Raw genomic sequence first — 8,136 nt, 5'->3', positions numbered from 1 at the left:
CAGCTTATGCAATAAATTGTTTTAAGAGAAATATAGGGCAACGTTAAAGACATGTCTGTGAATGGAGAATGAAAAGGATTATTTTTATATATTTTTTTCCCATGACAAAGATATTTTGAGTCAGAGAACATTGCCCACATACACTGGAGCAGTCCATAACCCACATAACCCCCAAGGCTGCTTTAGTTCCCAGTGCATCTGGAGGATTTCCACTGAAACCAGCCAAGTTAAAGCGCTGTGAAAGATGCTCGTAAAGACCAAGCAGTTCCCATTTCACAAGACCATGTAGGCAAGGAATGACAGGCCCATGGGTAAAAACAGGCCTAAAGGCTCCAGATGATATATAAATGAAAAAGTGACAGAAAACTTACCCTGACCACCAGTGCCACAGGCAGGGAGACGGCAGCAGCGTCCTGCTGCAAGGACAAGAAGAAAAGGACACTTTGTTACTGGGTGACAAGAGAAGCAACCCCTAATTCCTCTGTGCTTTAATTTAGTTGAGAGCGTAATCAATTGCTGAAATTGTTTCACTATTTTTAAACCTAAGGGAGCAAATGGAAATCACATTGTGAAGACAGAAACTTAATTATGCTTTCTGAGAGCTAGCTATTTGCCAAAGCAGAAGCAGCCAGCACCACATTCCTTACCTCTGTCCTCATCAGTGGAGGTTTCTGATGCCTCCTGCCCACTCACCAAATGTGAGATTCCACCAGGCGATGCTTCCTTTACTACAGCTGAGGCTGCAGTGACTCCTGGAAAATGTTTTGACATAGCTGGTCATCAGGATTAAAACAGACTAATCAATGGGCTTTTCATTTTGTGTTTGTTTTTGTTTTCCTCCGTGCTTTTAGGAATGCCTGTAATTTGTATAATCACATCCCGACCTCGGCTCTCGAGATCTTCTATTTTGCAAAATACCTATGCTGTAATCAAAGTTGCCATTATAGCACGGCTAGGTGTACTTGCTGGGGCTTTCATCTAGCTAGATACAGATTAAAGGTCTCTGTGACCTTTGGGTCGCTGAAGCCAGCAGCAAGGAAGCTCCATCAGCATAGGGTCCCTTACAAACCTGTTGGGAAGGGCCACAGGTGCAGCTGCCTTGCCCGTGACAGCACTGGCCTGCCTGGCTCTGCTGGAATCGTGCCTTTGCTCCATGAAATACACTGTTGGCTCCACAACCATTTAATTGCCTGTAGTTAGATCTTCAAAAACACACATTCTTTGGTCCTTCAGCTCATTTATTAAATGCATGTATGGTTCCGTTCATAAAGGTCTCATAGTTCAGGTCAGGTGAGAGTTCAGGTTCCTTTTGGCTTTCTCAAAGTTCCTCTGTTGTTCATTGTTAGAGACCAATCAGCAGCATCAGTTTCTTTGCAGCTTAAGAAGTTGAAGACCGGGAAGAAGGAGAGATATTTGCAGCAACTTAAAAGGTATTTGATATATAATCAAATGCAAATATTATGATACATAAACAGAGCACAGTTTCTCTTGACTTTCCTACCAGTGAAAGAGATGATGACTCCTGAGAGTGATGTGGTGTAGAAACCTAATTTAAGCATTCAGATTTTGATGATACAACAACTGCTTCTTACCCTTCTCATTTTTTATCTGCTCACATACTGGAAATTTAGACATATGTTACTATTTTTTTTAAACCACATGATGTGACCTCTTACTGCTAATGAGATTAACCTTTCAAAATGTGAGGAAAAAATTACAGTCTCTTCAAGACTAGAATCATGAGTGAATATAATCAGAGGTAGCTTTGGAAAGAGCTCTGGGTACACCAGAACCCTAGATATGAAATTTGTGTCTATCACAAGAAAAAGAAAACCTTATTAAAAAGTTATGAAGCGGGTTCAAAATCACAATTCCAATCCATTCTGCTTTCATCAAGAAGAGAGAACAGTTACCAAGGATGTGAACCTAGATCTCCACCCACAACTTCAGTGGGTGTCAGCTGGCTCTTGGCTAATCAAGCAGCAACAAGCATTTGGATTCTCATGGAGAAGTCTAAGAACTTAAATGAGTTCTTAAAATGCAGCCCCAACACTGTTTGGAACTGAGTTTTGGGTGTGTCACATATACTCATGACAGTGTTTGGCTGTACTATGTTTTGGCCACAGCTGCAAGCGCTCATGTAGTCATTCTCTTAGAAATGTCCATCTGGGCTATGGAAAGATTAACAACATTAACAACTAATAATAAAAGGGAGCTTACAAACAGGAGGAAAACTGACCTTTTACATGGACAGCTAGTAATAACAAAAGGGGGAGTCGTTTTAACTAAAAGAGGGGAGATTTAGGTTAGATGTCAGGGGGAAATTGTTTACTTGGAGGGTAGTGAAGCTGTGGAAGACGTTGCCCAGGGCGGCTGAGGATCCGGTGGGTAGCAGCTCTGCACACGATAGAGAGTTAGGATTGGATGGGCTTTAAGATCCCTTTCAACCCAAACCACTCTATGATTCTATGATTCTCTGAAAATAACTACTATTCATTAAGAAAGAGCACCGTCATCCGACCGAAGGAAAAGAATTGTGAAATATAAGCAATATTATTTGGAAATTAAGAAAGAAAAGGGGGGGGAGAACAAAGAAAAGCCAAGAGAGACCTTTTTTGTGTGTCTTGTAATACCATAAAATACATATAAATGGGGTAAAATTTGAGGAATTCCTTATGTCTCTGCCAGAGATGAATGGTCAAGGACATGCCCTTCTGATTATCGTCATCATTTTCAAAGCATTTAACTTATATTTAGGTGTTTGTGTATCCAAAGGGGAGGAATAAGGACATACAATGTAATGGCATTATGTAGGTTTATCCTATGCATGAAATACTTACCTACTTTAATCCACCTCTCTTTTGGTACTACTGTGCAGTGTAGCAGATGGGAAATCAAGCCAAACACTGCAATGCTAGAATAAGAGATTTTGCTCTACGTACATATTTTAGAAATGACCAAACTACATACAGAAGGGATTCTAGTTGAAAGATTCTTCCAGTCATACGCTAATAATTTTGTTGCCAAGACCTGCAGTACGTTCTTAATATTGAGCCTATGCGCAGCTGCTGCAGTGCTCAGCTGCCCTGCTTCTGACTCTGGTGGCTCATAGGGGCACACCAGGAGCTTGGCTCAGCTCAGCTAGTGCTGACAAGGTAGGTATCACCGCCACGCACTCTGACAGCCTGACAGCGCTGGCTTAATACTAACAAGCACAGTTTCCTCTTCCAGCAGCTCATTAACATTTGCTTCTTTAGTCTCATTTCTACTCCAGTTGCTCCCCCACTTCCATTCCCTCATCTAAATTCAATCTGCGATGTATCCAGCCTCCATTTTCTCTTTGCTTTCTCCTCAAACACTAATTCTTCTGCCTAAAGAAAAAGTAGCCTACTACCTGCCTTTTCCTTCACACAATGGATGGACCTAGATGAGGAAGGTGACATGCCAGCTCACGGCGTTGGGAGAGAGGTCAAGGTGCTGGCCATGGCTGAGATGCTTTCTGATGAAGAGCTTTTACAGGAGATCAAAGCTGTCCACATGTGCCTTGTGTGCAGCCCATTGGAGGAAGAAGGAAACAGGCCCAGATGCCTTAGGTCAGCCACTACTGGAGCCACCCCAAAGGAGGCTGAGAGGATGGAGAAGAAGAGGAGCATGAGGCACTGAATGCCCCAAGAGAAACAGCACAGATGTGGCTCTTAGCTGAATTACTACATGGTATGCACCATTTAAGACCTGAGGACTGGCTGTCCCACATCCCTACTCACATTTGCATTATTTGCCTATTCATTTCATTTACTCTTTTGCCATACAGGAAAATGTGAATCTCAGTGCTCTATTAGAAGCTGTAACACTTTGAGAAATACATGAGAGCAGCCAAACCTCCTCCTCCTCTCACTGCCGGCATCCTGTTTCTTTCTTCATGGTAGAGCTGGAACGTTGGACTTCCTCTGGGACCACTGATTTAAGTTTTTTAAACTACTGAAACAAGTCAAGATGACCCACACTAATTTGGTTGGATGCGATGGACCCAGAGGTCCTTTCCCACCCTCAGCCATTCTGTGATTCTGTAACTACTTTCTCACCTCTTTGGAGATGGGCAGGAACCTGGCCACAGCTGCCTACTACCTGAGATAAAACCCTCTGATAGCCTTCTCTCTCTCAAACCAACAGTTATTCATGAAAGTTATTGGGAGTTGGGCAGTGTATGGCAAAAATTTATGTTAGTGCAGAAAACCTGAACTTCTCTTTGTGTTTCTGACTTCATTGCATGGTGTTTCCATTTACTGGGAAAATTAAGGTTTATCTGGTCAGACTCTCTCTCCTACATTGTCCTTTTATAAGCAACATTTTCTGTTTCAGCAGGCTCCTAAATGTTAGGGGTGCCTATATGAGCTCCTAACACAGCCTAGCACAACTGCAATGATTTAAATCTATCCTATCCAGATACATTTTACACTCCAGTATCTTATGACCCAGGAAGATATAAAACTCAATTTACTCATTAACCTTAGCTTCCTGAAACAGTAATTACTGCCCTGTGGACAGTCAGTAATTGAACTGAATGAGAGCAGCATGCAAATGCCATCCGATGCTAGATGTTGCTATAGGGTAACACCACATACTTTTTAAAAAATGGCATTTGGACAGATAGCAGAGCAAAGCAGCAAAAAGGAATGTGAACAAAGTAGCACATGCAGGGATTAAAGAAATGCAAATGATCAGAATCATAGGAATGTGGTGGCAATAAGCACAATATATTAGCTTATGTTTACAGTTACAGCTAATAGCATGCAACTATTACTTATTATAAAATCATTAAGGTTGGAAAAGTCCTCTAAGGTCATCTAGTCCAATCATCAGCCCATCACCACCATGCCCACTCACCACATCCCTCAGTGCCACATCCACACAGTTCTTGAACGCCTCCAGGGATGGAGACCTCACCACCTCCCTGGGCAGCCTGTTCCAATGTCTCACCATTCCTTCTGAGAATAATTTTTCCTAACATCCAACCTACAATACTTTTGCATTGAAAAGCATTTTCTGCTGGACCATTTCACCAGAGAATCAGCTCTTGCTTTTCTCCCCACTTACAGTTGCAATTTAAGATGTCAGGCCGCATTTTATATAGCGCAGTACACCTTGCTCTAAATTGCAGCAAGACATTAAAAACAAACACTGGAGTTAGCAATATGAGATTCAGTTTGAAGTACACTTGTCTTTCTGCACTGTTATTTTCAATTTTTTACCCCTTCCATTGAGCCATGAGTGCATATTTTTCCAGGTCCTTGGATGGAGCTTTTGCATTTTTAAGCCTGACCTAATTTAAGTGTAGATGACCCTGGTCTCTTACAGCTATGTTTTGTATCTCTTCATGGCGCTTGCAGAAATTTCTCAGTGTTCTTTCTGAGTGCACTTATTAGGCAAGTTCATATTCTTCTCCCTTTTTTTTTTTAACTTGTTTTTGTTTATCTTTCTGGTTTCAATTTTCATGTGGTACTTTCTTCCTTTGCTACTAGAATATGCTCCTGTAAATACAAAACGCTACTTAAGAGCTTTCACCACCAGAGTTCTGATCTCATACATAATTTGGGATATGCTTTTCAGAGTTTTTTTTTTTCTTAGTTTTCAAGGCCACTTTATTCACTGACCAGAGTTCCCGAGTGCTTTTGTTCTGTAAGGCTCACGACTGAGGCTGGGCAGGCTTTGGCTGAGCTGGTCTAGGCCTGAATGGAAATTTCAGTTTAGCTAGAATGGTGATCACACAGCTACTACCCAATCTGTGTACTTTAGGTTATTTTAACCCTGTGGTATACATATTTTTGGGGGGTCAGTAGTGATAGCTATTCTACGTAGAAGTAAGTATCTAGAACTCATGCATAATGATGGAGTAATTGTATAGGAATAGAGGCAAAGTGTGACAGCAAAAGGCTCTGAAGTGGGGGCCTTGGATGTGATTTAGACAAATATAAGACAGAGCTGATAACAGAGTGGGCATGGGACAACACTAGAGATGTAAGTATATGTACCAATAGTCAAATAAAAATATGTACAATTTGAAACTAGGCAAAGTTTTAGGACTAACACAGAACACACATCCAGTGCAGGAACTGTACATCTTGTCATTACTTCCCTGCAAATTCCACTGAGCAGAGATCAAGGGACATTAGATTGACAATGATTTTGGGAAGTTGTTAGATTCTGTAACCTAAGATGATGTAATAAAATGATATTGGGAATCTATTAGTATATGTGAAACCCAGTAATCATTATCCACAGGAAAAGGGAGATCCACTTCATCAAATCCACCTGGATTTGCAAAAGCCATTTGGTCATGTCCCTCACTGAAGTCTCTCAGATATACTAAGATGCCACGGGATAAAAGAAACAACCCTCTATTCGATCAGATAAATTACAGACTGAATGATAAAAACCTATTGTGTAAGCTTCTGCCAAAACGACATGTTTTAATGCAACGTTGGCTTCCTTGAAAAAAGATGGTAATAAAAAAAATGTACACAGGAGAGCTGTAAGGATGCTTAAAGGTATGAAATGGTTTCAATAACAGGAACAACTTAACATACTGGGACTTGTTGAGCCTGGAAAGGAAATGACTGATGGAAATGTTTGATAAAAGTTCTTAAAGTCATGAGTCACATAGAAAAGATATAAAGGAAACAACTGTTCCCTGTTTCTTCCACTAAGAGAATGATGGGGGATGAAATGAACTAACAGATGATAGGTTGAAAACAAAGGGAAGCACTTTTCTCCACACTGTATATTTATTCTGTAAAATTAGAGCATATGGCAGATATGGATAATCAACATGGATCTAAACAATGGTAAGCAATTGATCTGATTGATTCTTGGAAGACAAATCCATTGTGCTACTAAGATACCTCAGCTCATGAACAACACAAGTCTAACATAGCAATGCTCTAGGCAGTAGGGAAAACTACTTTCTTTTAATCCCTGTCTATTATAGGACAGCAGTATGCATGTGTGTGGAGGGGGGTGGTGATGAACAACAAAACAGAAGTACCCAACATCTCTGCTTTACACTTGTCATAATCACAGAAGTCTGAGCCATCCTTTCCAATTTCCAGATCTCAAAAATCAAAACTATACTGGAGGAAATAAAGCCACTCCCTTACGCACAGGTCATCACTGGCTGCAGATGAATGTTTCCATCTCCTCCTTCTACTGATTATCAGAGCTGTCTGGATTTGTCCCCCTGCTGACAGACCACTGGAAACTCAACCATCAGCAGCTGTCACCTCTTCCAAGGAGAGGTGACTGTTGTCATCTGTAGCCTGAAGTCATTTTATAGTTTGTTAGACAACAAAATTTTGTTGCTGCCTTCTGCCTTCTCTTCCACTTTTCACCCAGGCCTGTATAATTCCATACAGTCTGTGTTCATACAGCAACTACGAATTTGCATCACTGTTCCCAAGAAAGACAACTGACTGGTTGCTACAGTACTAGCTGGCTCTTAGAGACCCATTATCTCATGCCAGCTAGGAAAGTTATCTGCAGGAGTGCAAGGACATCAAGATACACACTCAGATTTTATAACTCATAAATGCAGCACTTAGAAAATGTAATAAGGAACTCTGAGTTAGAGGAAAACGTTAACATTTTAGTCTAAAATAAAATCTTAATTCTCTCATATTAAAAATCATACCCAATACCAAACAGTATTCCACCTAAGAGACCACAATCTTCAGTAAATGCAAACTGAAGATTATAAATAAAATAAGAACTAAATGCTTCCTAACTACCTGCTAGGACCCACAGGAAGCTGACCTCTGCTAGGGCTGGCACTTGCACAGACTGACATACAATTTTGCTTTAGTGATATTGACCCCGTGATCCGCTATGATAGAACAGCATCCTTAAGTAGTAACTGTACTTCTGAAATACCTGAAAGTCAAAATTTTCCCTCTGTAATTTTAAGAAATAACAAACGCCCTTAACTAGAAATAGTCATGCATATTGTGGCTGGAGTCAGAAGAGAAAATTATTTCACCCAAGAACACCTATCAAGTAATGGCATAAAGAATATGTCTTAGAGGCAGAGTTAAGAATAAAATAAATAATTAATCTGTCTTAGTAGAAACACAAGTAATAAATCAC

The sequence above is a fragment of the Lagopus muta genome, chromosome 3 (genome assembly GCF_023343835.1).
Source record: "Lagopus muta isolate bLagMut1 chromosome 3, bLagMut1 primary, whole genome shotgun sequence".
In the NCBI taxonomy this organism is placed as follows: Eukaryota; Metazoa; Chordata; class Aves; order Galliformes; family Phasianidae; genus Lagopus; species Lagopus muta.
This window is presented reverse-complemented; position numbering follows the sequence as displayed.